Source organism: Delphinapterus leucas, chromosome 3, assembly GCF_059928025.1.
Source record: "Delphinapterus leucas isolate spDelLeu-1000000601 "Yukka" chromosome 3, BTC_Dleu_Yukka2, whole genome shotgun sequence".
In the NCBI taxonomy this organism is placed as follows: Eukaryota; Metazoa; Chordata; class Mammalia; order Artiodactyla; family Monodontidae; genus Delphinapterus; species Delphinapterus leucas.
Window position 1 is genome coordinate 93880758 of NC_143131.1, and position 16364 is coordinate 93897121.

The window sequence follows — 16364 nt, forward strand, 5'->3', positions numbered from 1 at the left end:
TGTGTGTGTGTGTGTGTGTGTGTGTGTGTGTATGACTGTATGACAGTTGGGGTGGTTGGAGAGAGAGAAAGAGATGGGAATGAGAACAAGAGAAAGCAAAATGATACAGTTTTAAAGGAAAAGAGAAGTAAGCAACACAAAGGCATGGATATTAAAATGGAGCAAGAAGTAACATTAATAATAATAATAATTTAAAAAGTCAACCACAAAGATCTACAAAGGCCCTTATGCTTATGTCTGATATTTTAGAAGCCATTCAGAAAAGAAGCATATGGAGTCAGTTGTACATAAGATACGAACATATCTGTGGCTCCAGAGGTACAGAAATATCCCTGAGGCTGGGGACAGGCAGCTGTTTCCTGAATGAAGACTTAATGGAGATGGCATCTTGTAATGTAAAGAATGGTATTCTCAACAGAGTTCTGTGGTGCACTGATAATTTCTCAGGGTTGTTGATTATCAGTGGCTTCACATCCAACAACAGTTCAGCAAAATCACTCCTACCAAGGGCTGTTACACTACAAACCATGTATACAGCTGGATGGATGAACCAGAATTTGCTTCTGAGGCAAATGTGCTCTGGAAAGAAACAGGTAGAGACAGCTGAGCCTGGCCGTCTGTACTCCTTCAGTGCTTGAGAGTCCCGAAGTGACTAAATGCATTTACTTATATGGAGAAAGAATGACTGTCTGCATAAGAACAAGAAAAATGGAAAGTGCTCATTATATACATTTAAGCAGCCTAGAGCTTCCTCCTTCTTTATTAGTTTTATAATTCCAAATGTGGACATAGAGTAGATTCTTCTTCCTCTGGCTGAGTGTGTAGTTCTACAACCACAGGCTCATAGAGTATGGATAAAATATAAATAATGTTTTAATGATCCATCTTTACCTCCCAAGACAAGACTCAGTGGGACTGATCAAGAGCTACCCATATTGCACAACTCCAGAGGTCATCATTTAAATGGGGGTTATATAAATGTCCGTGGATGCCTGGAATTGTGCTACTTAAAAGCTCTAGGAGAACCTTTTGTCAAAGGAAGAGCAGATATAAGGGCTAACATTTTTCCCCATTTCAATCAGGGTAGAGTGAACATGATGTTAGGTGAGGAATGATTGTGCCTGCCCAAGTAAACTGAGTCCTTTTTTGTCAAGAGAAGAGTCAATACTTCCATGAGTAGGTAGTAGAGATGCAGTAGCAGCACAGACCAGGGGCAAGCCCAGTTGCTACAGGCTTTGTTGGAGTGATGACTACTGGACCCTCCTGTAAATAAAATTTTCAAAGTTAAAAGTATAACTCATACAAATATAAACAAGCTGTCACAATATCACTTAGCTTATCAAATAATGAAGGAACCAGCAAGATGAAAGGCTGATTACAGTAGCACTGGACATGTACAGAAACTGGACGTTTATAGGAAACTCAGTAAGAGAATCTTAGAATGAGATTTTTAAGTTAGATTGGAAACTGGTTAATGGCCTGAAAGGCAATACGCTGTAACATATGGGGTTATTTTTTCTACCAGAAAGAAATCATTTGGATAAAATTTGTTAATATTCCTTTTACTGAATTAATTGGGTGCAGTCTTGATCTTTATCAGGAGTTGCTAGGTATCCTAATCACAGTAGAGCTGATTTAGGGTTGGGATGCTGTTGGATTTTAATATTTGTTTTTTATTAATTTTATCCTAAATGCATACATAAAGTATTGTGGGTAAGAGAGGTTTCTTTAACACGTCAGCCCCTTTTGCCCCAGAACTCACCTCTAGGGTGATGTGATAAAAGTCAGGACAAGGGGGTTCCCTGGTGGCTCAGTGGTTAAGAATCCTCCTGCCAATGCAGAGGACACGGGTTTGATCCCTGGTCCGGGAAGATCCCACATGCCGCAGAGCAGCTAAGCCCCGTGCGCCACAACTACTGAGCCTGCGCTCTAGAGCCTGTGAGCCACAACTACTGAGTCCGCGTGCTGTAATTACTGAAGCCTGCGCACCTAGAGCCTGTGCTCACAACAAGAGAAGCCACCGCAATTAGAAGCCCACACACCGCAACGAAGAGTAGCCCCTGCTCGCTGCAACTAGAGAAAGCCCGCACGCAGCAACGAAGACCCAACATGGCCAAAAAATAAATAAAATAAAATAAAAAGTGATGTTAAAAAGAAAAAAAGACAGGACAAATGTCCTACTTGAGCTGCTGAACACTCTATAGGTGAGAGACAAGGAAAATGATTTTTCTCTGCTTATAATGGGAAGAAGACAGCTGTACCCCTCCCCTCCTGAAAATGTCTCCCTGGAAATGTAATGGGCCTGAATCTTTACTTCAGCCCTTCGGTTTATAAATAAAATCTCTCCAGGAACCAGAATGCCACGTGACCTTTGCCACCAAGAGATGTCTTCAAGTTTTGGAGCTCATGCCCCTTTGAAATGTAAATACCTAGGGAGGTAACACTCCAGGCTGAGCAGTAACCATTTAGGGTCTTTTTGGATCAGAGCAGTTAACTCCATCATTAGGGAGACAAACGGTTGCTGATCTAATCCTTATGGTATGTGAAAAATGTTTCTAGGAGGAATGAAAGCAAACTTTTTCTTCCTAAGATTGTTCTGTCTTTATATTGTATACATTCCTGTATCTCAGGAAGCTAGGGCTTTTGCAGGTGCAAATACTTTAGGCCAGTGGCTCTCAAAATGTGGTCCCTGGACCAGCAGTATCAGCCTCACTGGGAAATTTTTAGAAATGCAAATTTTCATGCATTACATTACAACAGACTTATTGAATTAGAAGCTCTGGTCCAACAATCTGTTTAATGAGCCCTCCAGGTGATTCTGATGCAGGCCACAGTTTGAGAACTGCCACCGTGCACCATGTGCTCATGAGCTAATCCCAGGCTTCCTCTTTATTTCCTACAGCTGTCTCTTTGCTCCCTACCATGCATTACTAATTCTTTACCAACTTACAAAGTCTATCTGCTGCCATGATAAGGTGTACTCATTATAGTGAGTTTGGTAGTAACCCAAAGGGCAAATTTACATGTAGGAAGCATTTTGGTGTAATGAGGTTTTGAGATCCCTGTTTTTGAAAGGGTTTAAAAACTAGATAAGCAACCACCTGTTTTGGATGATTTAAATATGGATGCCTGAGCAGCAGGGGGCTGGCCAAAATGACTAAACTTTTTCAGTTTCCTCAAGGCAAACGATATTTGGGACACCAAATAATAAAACAGTTTCCTGATTGAAGAGTAATTGAGCAGGATTATCCCTTGTAGATTCAACATGTGGAAAGCAGACATTCAACATACATTATATTGCATATTGCATCACTAGTACATTTAGGAAATAATGACTACTTATACATGCTTCATAGATGTTTTTATGCTTTTAATTGGTTGGAATTCTGGTGTCATCTGTCTCTCTTGATACCAGAATTGTTTAAGGTGTTCTGTGGTGTCTGTCACTTGCCTTCTGCTGTCTTCACAAGGGTGACATCAGAATTCCCTTTATCTATAAACAGTGTATTCTCTTACACAAAAGCGGGTTCAGTCTTAGAAGTGAGAACTCCAGAGGCCTAAGAGAAATGACCCATTTGTTTAGAAATCTGTCCTTCTGGAAAATTAGTAAATGATATCTGATCATATAAAATTCAGTTTCTAAAACCCCCACATGATCTCTTGAAATTCCCTTCCAGCTTTATGAGTCTAAGCAAACAGAACATGTGGGATCCATTACAAACATTTCCAAAATTCTTGTTTTAGTTCCATGAACATAAATCTGATTTGCTTGGTCATGAGAAAGATCATAAGAATTAATCCACAACAGAGAAGAAATGCATCTTAAGGAAAATATAATTACCAGCATGTGTGTTTCTGTGCTGCACCATTAATGTTGACCCAAAAGCACATGTGACATAAGAAAAACGTAACAAAGAAAAAAAGAGACCTAACTTTAGATAGCACTATATTACCTACAATTAAAGAGCGAATAGTCCAGGTTAATATAAAAACACATGACCATAAATGCTTCAGAAACAGAGAATGTTTCCTGTTTCTTGTAATACATGAGTATCACCCACTTTCATAAAGCAGAATTGTTTTTATGGACTGCTCAATTACTCCTTGCAGCACTATACTCTTTGTTGCTTCTGAAATTGGTTTGGAAGGGAGCAGTCGTTACTTTAAAAATTGCCAGTGTTTATCCAGGTTTCTGTGGCCATTTTGTTGAGGTTTTCAAAAGACGTTCCAAGTATGAATATCCAAATATGTGCAAAGTACACAAATCTTTTTTTTTCCTTTTCTCCTTGGAGGCTTGTTCTTGGGAGGGCTATTAAAGAAAGCTTCCTTTAGGGGGAACTTCTCTATATGAGGACTCAGTCAGTTTTCATTTCTCCTATCCACTTTCCAATTCTGGTATCCGTGGTCTTTTGATTTTGAGACTGTGCAGCACACCACGTTGTGGAGAATTACTTTATGTCTTTAGTTTAAGGGGGCTTTTTAGTTTGGCTTGGTAGGCCCACAATACCAGAGAAGAATAAATGCTACAATATTCTCTACCAACTGTCTTAGTAGGGAGAGGTGGTCTGGCCATATCTCCTTTAAAATGGAGAAAGTCAGAAAGATTTTTGTGTGACATGACCTTGCTGGGTTCAGTATGCTTGCTGTGGCATGGCGCTTTACCTAAATGCAAACCTGTTGGCGTCCTTTGGATCATGCACCTGTAAACTGCTGTGGCGCAACGTTCTCCCCACTCACTTCAGCCTGGCCCAAATATGCTCCCAGGGCTCTGGCGTTCTTTCTTCAAGGTCTTCCTTTTTACCTGAACCTGGAATCCTTCCTTGTTTAATGATGCTACTGCATACTTCTTGTGTGTGTGTGTGTGTGTGTGTGTGTGTGTGTGTGTTTCCTCTTTCCATGATTCTGCCTGAGGATTCAGATGCAGCCCTTTGAGAACTCCTTTGCTTTCTGTACCTAAAGACAACACAGAATCTTTTTATTTTAATGGTTTAACAACTACTCATCACAAGGGGGAAAGAAAGGAGATAATAACATGAAACTCCAAGAAGTTAGAAGTGTTTAAGAAATCTGACAAAGTTTCTTGGCTCCTATAGGTCCTTTTGTAATTCTCTGTTTTTCATTGTCCACCTTGAAAACCAATTCTAGGACAGCAAGAGTCATAGAATTTATCTATGTCTTATATACTAAGAACCCAGAAAACAAATCCTGACACAACAAATGAACAAAAGATGTTGGTTACAGAATACATTTTTACTAAAAACAAGCTTGGCCACAGGGTGGAGGGCTTAGAGATTTTGGTTATAAAATTGACTTCTAGAAATTAACTTGTCTCTTTGTCATAGAATTTCTTAATTAAAACAGAGCCTAGAGAATTCAAAACAAAATCCATTTCTTACTGAAACAGAACAGAATGTAACCTCACTTTGTAGCTAAAAATAAAAAAGGGCTGAGGTGGTGACTGAGGGTGTCTTTGTAGATTTCAGTACCATCCTAACTAAGATTTACAAATACCACATTCTATACTGCCCCAAGGAAACCAGGATTATCATCTTCCTGTCTGCTCCATTGTCCTTCTGACTTGTGTACTTGTGTACTATGATTATCTATCCTTCCTCTCCAGCTAGTACAGTTTCAATGACTCCTGGAAGTATATTTCTCTGTGACTGCCTGGCACTGAGCGGTATATCCGAAACCTAATATTGTGCTCTTCCTTAGGAAGAAAACTAATAATGCTAACTATAACGTTAACTCTAGCACAGTAAGCCATCTACATTTTATGGTTCTGAGTTTTTATTCTTGGCAGTAGAAGTATGCTTGGTAGTTAATTTTACATCAGGCTGCAACCCAAGAGTTTGTGTCTGACAGCTTTAAATAGAGAAAATGAGTATTTTTAAAACAGCCCAGCAGCTATCGGTATGAATCAAGTAATTTTGGGATACAAATGGATAGTGAGTAAAATCTACTCTCTTCTGTAATTTTGTTGCGACTACCTGCTTCTGACATGAAAAGAAAAGTGGGCATTAAATCTAGAACACATTTTCTTTGGCTCTGAGGGTACCAATGGGACCTTTTCCTCACTGAAAGATACACTGGACTAAGCTTTTCTTTGGCTTCCTAAAGCACCCGACTGCCCAAGGTAGTGAAGCAGGATGAGGCACCAAAGACCTGAATTTGACTTCCTGACCTGGGCATAAAAATAAAACCTACCCCGTAAAGTGTTTGGGGGATTAAATGAGAAACGAGTGTAAAAGTCAGCACAGAGCTGGTGCAGCCTACTCAGCAAATGTCCTAGCCATCCTTATTATCAGCTTCATCCTTGGGGAATTTACATAAAATTTCTGAGTCTCAGTTTCCTTACCTGTAAGATTTAGAATGTATGAATCCGTACTGAATCATTAGGTTGTAAGGACTAAGGGCCCACACTGAGTGTGGGCACAGTCAGTCCTCACCATCTGTTAATTTTATTTCTTCAGGAGTCCCAGAGGGTGTAGCTCTTCTGTGCTAGATCCAGAAATGTTACAGTGCAACCACTTCATTGGTAGGATACCAGCAGGAGCAGCTTTATTTCATTATTTAATTTCACCTTGCCCTCGATCAGCCCTTCCTGTCTGATCTCCCTTCTCCACCCCAGGAAATTATCTAGGACAGATCTCATCGTCTTCTGGTCATATTCAGGCATTGGAGACAGTCTCATTTTCAGACATTAGAAAGTTCAGTCTTGTCTAAATGCAACGTCCATCTCTCACTCAATTAAAAACTTTCCCCTTTCACAGCTTGCTCCTGTGAAACCTATAGTAGGCAAGGGGTGCACAGTTTGACCAATGATTACAGCTTCTGGGCTTTCCACATCTTTATCCCTGTCCTTGAGGTTGTTTCTGCTTCTTCCAGCGTGAGGGTGGGGAGGAGAGCAGAGAGGGAATGGGTCATGCGAGTCTAAACCGACCGGGTTGATGCTGGTGTTCCTCACAGCAACTGCTCAGTGCTCTTCCTCTCAGAGGCCACTCTGGTGAGTTCTTAGGAAGCTTCACCATAGGGAATCTTCCATCTGCACTTCCTTGGTGCAGGTGACGTTCTTCACGCTGACGCTTTTAGGTTCACCCTCAGGTCCAGCCCCTGGTGGTCCACTGCCACCTCCTTCTGGTAGAACTGGTCCCCTGCAGGCAGTGCTCTTGCCTGCCATTGGTGGATGTGTGCCTGCACCCATCAGGGGCTCTTCTCACTCTCAGTCAGGGCCAGCTGACGTTTTCAGGTGAGAGGGGTAAACCAAGCTCTGTGACCCCCTGGTTCTGGGGAAGATGATCAGGTTCTCCCAAGATCTTCCCGCATGCTCTGCTGTAGGCTTATGCTGGAGCACTTGGAGCCTCCTGACCTGACAGCAATGCCATGTCCCTGTTGTTCTCACCTTCCCTCATAAATCAGTGGAAGGAAGGTGGTGGTGGGTGGGTGACAGGTGGGTACAGAGCCAGGGAGATGGTGAGTTCAGTGTAAACGGCCTGACAGCTCAGTTTAGGTGTAACAACTCTTAACACTCTGAGTTATAATTCTGATTTATGTTGTTCTTTTAAGTTATATAGTTTTCTTAACAGCTTCATTTGATCTGGGAGGTCATGATTAGATCTGTTTTGTGCTTATGTCTTTCTAGTATGTTTTCAGTGTCCAGAGGGGTGGTATATGTTTTTTCTCTTTTTTCCTCCTATAACTTTGTATTGGATTTGACCTAGATCCTTTTCTGTTGCTCATATTTATGTGAAACTAGTTTTCCTACATTTTTAGAAGTTATGGCTCTATTACTCAAGGTAGTTTTCTTAATTTTTAGTGCTCCCACTTCAGTTTTTATATTTTTTGTAGCATTAGAGCATATGTTCACTTACTTTTTGAGATTTCCTGGGTCTCTTTCCCTTTCCCTATTTACCTGGGCCCTGTCTTTCATTTTTCTATGTTGTCCAAATTTTTCCTGAATTTTTATTTCATTCTAAGAAGTTTCTCCCCATTGTGGGGTGCTCTCTCGGAAGGAAATTCTGGCTGTTTGGTCTTGCCAGTTCATGTGACCCACACTGCTTCAGTCTTTTACAGACTTTACTGTGGGTCCCTTGCAGTCATCTACTATTGAGTTGGGCAAAATTCTTTCCAATTTTGGCTGCTGTTTTCAAATTGGCTGGTCTTGTTTCTCAGTGAATACCTGTGCACTATTTTGCTCTTTCATTTTCCAGATCCACCAGACACCCCATTTCTTCTCTCTTGTCTTCTTCCACATAGACACTGACACCATGTACAACTTGTGGATGCTGTTAATTTTTTGTTACCTGCTGTGTTTAGGGATATGTGGGTCTTTTTTGTCGACTGGTTTTGTTGCAAAAGTTGTTTTGTTCTCCTATCTAGGTGATTGCTCTTTTTATGTGCAGATTCTTTACAAAAGTATTTTATTATACTATATAAACATGAAGTGATAGCCCTAGTAAAATAACAAATTGGATTCTGTTATGAACAATTTATTATGTTATACTTCTGTTTTTAAAATCAAGTGTTGTGATTCAATGGAAGGAATAATGATAAATTCTCTCTTCCCCATTTCAATAGCCAGTAAGAGCCAATGCCTAAACGTTTCTTTTATTAAGTCTGATCTATTGTAGAATTCTGTAAGACGTCAAGGGTAGTGCAGCAACCTGGAGCTAGGAATAGTGGAGCTGTTACCACCCCTAGGCTGGAAGCTACAAGGGGAGATGTTAATGGAAGCCAGAAGGATGAGAGTAGGGCATACTTCCTTGAGAGAACCAATCAATGACTTTCTTTTGAGGGACACAGCCAGGTTGAGGTGATTTTCCAAGGAGAGAATTAAGGGCGTAATACCCTGACCATATTCTCTTCTCTCTTTATTTGCTGCTTGAGCATCCCTGTTGGCTGAACACAAAATTCATGAGAGCCTGTGGGGTAAGAGCAGGGTGAAAGGAGAGATAAGGTACCTGTATTAAGCAAATATAAAATATCCAATAAGCTAGCTAATTGTCACATTAGAACAGAACTGTCTCAGGCTAAACATGTATCCCCATGTTATATGGTACATCTGTGGCTTATAAACATGTCATTGTTGATTTAGCAATATCTCCTTCCCATTACTAAAACAGAGAGAAAGCACTCTTCTTACCTATATACATGCTGTTAACCACATGAGGATGAATTTATATTTTTAACTCCATCTTCTTTCTCCTTTGAATATTATTCACTAAAAAAAGTAAACCAAAGTATTTGGAAATAACAGGCAAATTGAGAAAAACCAATTATTAGTTTATGTAAATTATCTATAAAGATCTTTTTATCCACCAATTTATATATGTGCTCATTTATGTGTGTAGCCAACTATGTCATGAACTTTATTCTAGATTTGAAATGATAATACTTCGCCCCCAACTCACCTTTGTGGGTCATAATGATGACATCAAAAAGATCTTTCATTTTTTACCATGATAATTGATTGAGTATATGCATTTTTCAAGACAGGTTGGGTTATGCAGCTGTAACAGATCCCTCAAATCTCAATGGCTTAAAACCAAGAATACACCCAATGAGGTCCGGCAGTAGACCTCTGCTCTTCACAGTCATCTGTGGTCCCAAGATGAAGAATGCACTACCATTTCACGACAGTTTCATTTCATAAAGTGTTTATCTGGTCAGCACAGCAGGTAGAGAACTCTGGAGGGTCTCATGCCAGTAATTGAATATTGCTGCCCTGAAGAGGCATGCAGCACTTCCAGTCATAACATTGACCAGAATTAGTTATTAGACCCTGCCAAATCACATGTGTGCCTGGAGGTGCAGTATTATGCGTCCAGGAGGAAGACCTGAATATTAGTGAGCAGTGATAATGTCTATCAAAGTATGAGGTTCCTTTTTGTTCTAAATTGAATGAGATCAAGACGTCTTATGAATTACCATCTTTTTTGTACATTCTCTATGGATACTCAGCCATGATCTGCCTCTAATCTTAACCCTTGAACACCTGGTACCAAAATTTCTTTCTTTCCCATGTCAGCCGTGGTGGAGTTTTACTCACAGAGGGTCGTAATTTTGGATCTGTCTTAAGATGATCACATACTTCAACTTGAAGGCTAAACTAGAAACAGACTACAAAAGACAAGGACTACTTTACTCTAAACGCATAGTGAGGTTTGAATTAAAATGACTGTGAAGTACAGCTATCTAGCAACTATGAGAGATGTCACCCAGAAGATGAGAACGATATAGAGAAGCAAGCTGTTGCTTTTCTTCACAGAGGACACAGAGGACCATCCAAGGTCTGTATTCAATACACACACCCCTAAACTATCTCCAAATTACAGAAGATGGGTTGATGTTGACTTCAGTTTCTTTGAGTCATGTCTATGCTTTTCAGTGGGAAGAAAATTAAAGCCTCAGAGAACTTTGACTCTCTGTCTTTGAAATAATTTGTGTATTGATTGGGAGAATTGGTTACTAAACTATTTTTTCCAAGTTCCTTTCATCATTTTTATCATTGCCTAGGCTATGAAAATATAAATATGTAGAGGCATAAAAATGAATATGTATAAATCCATTTACTATCTTGTTTATCATATAGAAGTCAATACTAAATTGGATTTTTTGGGTACTGAATCAATGCTAGGAAAGATTCAAAAATTTTAAGTCAAAAGGTCAAAATCCTCCTCTTCACTGAGCAGGGATACCAATTCCTAGGAGACCTTTTGCTGATAAGACATTTCCAAAGTGTTAATTATGGAGCAGTCCTGTCCAAGTAACTTCTTTGATTTTTAGTTTTATTGGAAACATCTCAGAGTATCTTGATGTAAACAACTTTCTGTTCCTTCCCCAACAGAATTCTTAGATTGCTGACTTGGCAAAGTACAATCATTTTCATTCCTTTCAGATCATTATTTATATAACTCAGTGCTAGCTTTACAGCATTTCTTGCCTAATGGTTCGTAAAATCAACAATCTGAGCACTTTGGGGAAATAGATTGTGTCAGTGTTGGGTGTTAAGGGGTAAAGCTTTGATGGAGACCATTCCATTCTCCTCTGTTTTTATAGTGCATGAACAGAGGGGATGGGATGGTCAAAACTGGGATGGAAATCAGAAATTTTATCTATGGGAGCTCTAAATATACACTTGGCAGGAAAAACCTAGCAATGAAATCAATGTAGAAGAAATGCTGTCTTTCTAAGCTTGCTTGCAATTTCATTTTACTTTTGAAATACTTGATTTCAAAAATAATATTTTCTTGTTATTTAAAAATTAAGTGCTACACAGATATTTAATAGTAAGGTGCAATTTCCTCATCCTCCAGAAGTAACTGTCACTAACAGTTTGTGTATATTCTTTATATTCTTCCAGAGTTTATTTTTTATTTTTTATAGGACTGTCTCCCTTCTCCTCCTCCTCTTCCCCCTCCTCTGGCTTCCTCCCCTTTTCCTTCTCTTCTTCCTCTTCCCTTCATTCTACTCTCCTTATTCCTCTTCCCCATATCCCCCCATTCTCATTCCCCCACTCTTCTTTCTATACTCTAAATTAGTACATGTGGCATTGCTAGATCAAAGATTCTGAACTTTTAGAGTTTTAGTAGATTGTCAGTAAATATTTTGCCAATTGATATGTTGTTAATTGCTCTGCTAAATAAAGTTGTATTAAGCTACACCTGTCTAGACACTCATTAATACTGACTAGTATCTGTCGTTGGTCTTTATTAATCTTTGTTAATTCCATTTTAATTTAAATTTCTTTGTTAGGTTTAGCTTCTTTTTATAAGTTTATTGGCCCACAGAATTTCTTCTGTGAGTTTCCTGTTCATATGTATTTTTTTGCTGTTGGGTTATTTGCCTTTTTAAATACAGACTTTTATATAATGTTAATATATCATATATTAATATGTTAACATATGATACATAAATATATTATATATATTAATATATATTAGGGATGTTAGACTTTTGTCTTTTCTCTGTATTGTCTATACTTTGATCGACTCTGTCTTCTTCATTTTGTTATGGTATATTTTGCCTTGCAGAAGTTTCAGATTTTCATGTGAACGTATGTGTCCATTTATTTTATTGCTTCTAGATTTCATGTCATGCTTGGAAATAACCTGCTGCATTCTAAGTTTATGACACACATTTGCCATTGTTTCCTTTAGTTTATTTGTGAATTTACTTTTTTGCCTTATATGTAAGTTTTTATTCTTCTGGAATTTATTTTGTAACAAGATATAAGTCATGGATTCAATTTAATTATTTTCCAAATTGCTATCCTTTTCCAAATGACACGTTCATTGTACAACCTGCTTCTTTCAACAGTCCATTTTTCTCTCCACTGATTTGAAATACCATCCTTATCAAATACTATGTTTTTATATACTTGAGTCTTTTCTTTTATTAATTATGTCTATTTCTGTGCTGATCCTGGGATGTTTTCATTATGGTGGCTTTAATATATTTGAATATATAAGAGACCTTCCACTTTCCTTTGCTCAAATTTTGGACCCAACTTTAAAAGTATAGTGGGGATATTGATTTTTATAACACTGATTTATAGATTAATTTGATAAAAAATGATGGCTTTAAACTCTTGAGTCTTTCTACCCCAAAATAAAATAAAACTCATTTTTGAAGTCTTTTATGGCCCTCATTGGAATTTTATACTCTTTTCTTATAGGGAATATGTATTTCTGGTCAGTTTTCCCAGGGTGTTTTGTAGTTTTCATTTCTATTATAAATATTTTATTCAGTACGTTTTATAAGAATATATAAAGTTTTTGACTTTTGTATATTAATTTTGAATCCAGCTCTGTGCTGAATACTTTGTTTCCTGCTAGTACTTTTAAAGTTGCTTCCCTTTGGTTTTCCAGAGAGACACTCATATAGTCTGTAAATAGTAATGATGTTGCCTTTCTTTTCTGTATTTCTAAATCTTAGTCCAGTGCTCTGTTCTCCGACTTTTTCCAGTGCAAAGTGAAGCTGTCATAGTGATGTTAGGCATCTTTTCATCCTACTGCTTACTTTAACATTTATGCTTCTGGTGTCTTAAATTAAGCATAATGCTGGCTTTGGGGTTGTATATGCTACCATGTTAATTAAATAACTATAACTGTTTATTGAAATTTTAAAAAATCAAGAATCAATGATTGATTTCAAACCAATTTTTATAAATAATTAAATTTTATCAAATGCATTTTTGCTATCTATTTAGATGAGTATATTGTGAACATTATTAATAGAATTCTTAGTTTTGATCCATCCCTGCCTTTCTGGAATGGCTATCACTAGATAAGTGAAATTAACCTATATTTTCTTTTTTAAAGGTACCTTTGTATGATTATGGTAGCAGTGATATCTATTTTATAAATGATCTAGGAAGCATTTCTCTTTTTTCTTTTTGCTGCACTCCAGATCATCTTTCACTTGGCTCCATTAAGAATTCATGTATATTTCTTTTTCAAGAAGAGCTTTTAATGTTTTTATTCCTGAGGTATTATAACATCAGACACTACAGCCTGGATGGATATACAGTGTTTAGATCCCATTCCTTTCCCTTCAACCGTCTGTAGATGTAGTTCCTCTGTCTTTTTTGGCCTTCAGTGTTGCTGAAGTGAAGCCTGAGATTATTTTATTTTATTTAACACTTGTAGGGGATCTGATTCTTTTCCTCAGGTACTTATAAGAGTCTTCCTTTGTTTTGGACATCTAATAATATCATTAGTAAATACAATTCTTTGTATTTTCATGGAGCACAGTTAGCCCTTTTAACGTTAACATATAGGCGTTATTTTAGAAAAGAAATATTGGTGAATAATTTTTACATTCTATTCTCTGCTTTATGTATTGACTACCTTAGAAGTTTATTATCTTCACTTCTCTGTTATTTTCCTGAGCTTCCCTCCATATTACAATTGCATTTTCACCAGTATTAGTTCATTGTCTTTCTGCTTTCAATCTCTTTTTTACTTCTGTAATGGTGTTTTCTCCTTAGCTTTTCTGGCTCCCTTTTATAGCTTCTTCACTTGAAATAGCATCTCTCCTTTGTTCTTTTGCATCTCTTCTTTTTGATCCAATTACCTATTTAAGATGTTTTGCCTAAAATTTTCTTCTGTTTTCTGGAGTATCTCCCATTTCAAAAATCTTTTCTTCATCTGTTATTTGTTGGGTATGTTCCTTTATTTCCTTAAAAAAACAAAAAAACCGATCAACCATATTAGATTTTTTTCCACTGCATTTTGTTGACTTTTGACTGATGTAGCAGTGAGAGTTAAGCTGCAGATAAACAAATCTACTTTCGTTATTTTAAGCACAAGGAATTTATGGCTGGAAAGTTTGTATTATGGCATCTGGAAAGACATGAGGAGCAGGTTTTAGACTGGGTCACCAAGAGTGATTCCCAGACTAGCCCTCAAGAACTGGTGTACTATGGGAGCTGCTTCGTCTGTGAAAGTCAGGAAGCTGCTGTGGTAACAGGTGACATATGTAAGACTGGCAATTGGGTAGATGTGGTAGTAGGAGTTTGTGAATGTTGTCCTCCAACTGCTTCAGTTTTCATAGTGAAGTTGGAAGCAAAATCATAATCAAGAGTTTGGATGCAGGACGAGATGATGGAAGTTTGAGGAGAAATGAGAAAAAGTAAAATGAATTTCTAGAAGAGTAGAAAATGAACAGGCTACAGAAGTGTAGTATGATAGCAAGAGAGCATTAGGGGATTGTTTGAGGTTTGTGATCATGATTCAAAGTGATACCAATCAAGGTAGTTGTGTGGTTTTTTGTTGTTGTTGTTGTTGTTTTTTGCGGTACGCAGGCCTCTCACTGTTGTGGCCTCTCCCGTTGCGGAGCACAGGCTCTGGAGGCGCAGGCTCAGCGGCCATGGCTCACGGGCCCAGCCGCTCCATGGCATGTGGGATCTTCCCGGACCGGGGCACGAACCCGTGTCCCCTCCATCGGCAGGCGGACTCTCAACCACTGTACCACCAGGGAAGCCCAGTTGTGTGGTTTTTTAAAGCCACATCCAGCTGCAGAGGTGCATACATGTAGTGGTTGAAAGGTTAGATTTAACCAGGGTTAGAAAATTTCCAAGTATTTATAATGATGGAAGAGAAGGACAAGAGAGTTAAGGATTATGAGAGTAAAGCTGGTTAAAGAAGGGAGAGAAATAGCAAGAAGGTGAGGTACAGTGGAAGTTGGTAAGACCAATGGTCTAGAGTCCTAGTGGGGCCAAAGGATTGTTGCAGTTTGCATGCTAGATACAGTGAGAAGAATAAAAGGAGGTGGTTATCCAATAGTAGAATATGTGAAATAATGCTTATGGAGAGGCTGAAGTTACAATGACAAAATCTGTGGGAGCAGATGGCTAAAATAATGTGGAAAACAGTATCACTAGAGGAGAGGGGTTCAGGGAACTGAGAAGCAAGGGACTTGAAAAGATTATCTACATGTATGTTGAAATCTCCAAAAATTAAGAAAGGAGTAGTCTGGAGAGGAAGACAATGAGCCAGAAGTGAAAGTCTTTGAGACACAAGACTGAATAACCTGGTGGAAGATCTGTAGATAAAGCAATATTGAGGCGTGGGAGATAATATAATCTGATTCCATGAAATATACAACTGGAGGTTTTTAGGTAGTGGAACTGAGAAAGGAATGAGCAACAGAGAGGGTATCCACCTCATTCCTGTGCTCAGGGACATAAGGGCTATGGGAGAAAATCAGCCTTTGCTTGAGAGGGCTGTGCAGGAAGCAGTGTGTTCAGGGCAATGCCAGGTTTCCTTTAGAGTCAGAAGATAAAGAGAATCAGAGAAGGGGCTGGGGATGTTTGGGACCATGCCAGTAATGGAATTCAAAAGTCTAGTAATAGGAGTACAGGAGGGTTGGGAGAAGAGAATAGATGAGCTAGCAGAACCTTGTGGGGATTACAAGGTAGGAGATAAGGGTGGACCTAGACACCTGGGTCTAAAGATTAACATATACAAGGCTAAAGGCTATAGTGAGATCCATTCTCATTGATTCAAGGCAGAAAGTGGTAGCAAAGCTGAGTCTTTTGGGCAGGAACAATTGGGTGTTTGAAGCTCCCTCTTGATCCCTATTGGCAGAGGCAACAGGAAATGAGGAAGTGGGTCTTTGACCCAGTGTATGGACTCCAGCTTGACATTGTATCATAGGGTTAGAAAGCCTAAGGGATGCATCTCCCTGAACTAGACACAGTCTGGGATTTGCTATTGATGGGAGAGGCTCTGCCTTGAACTTTAGTGGAATTGGGATTCTGGGGGAACTTGTTACTTAATGTGCAAAGACACTCCCCGCTCCCCCCACCTTTATCACTGGTAATCTAGGTAGAAGGCCTAGAGGAGGATAGGTCTCAGTTT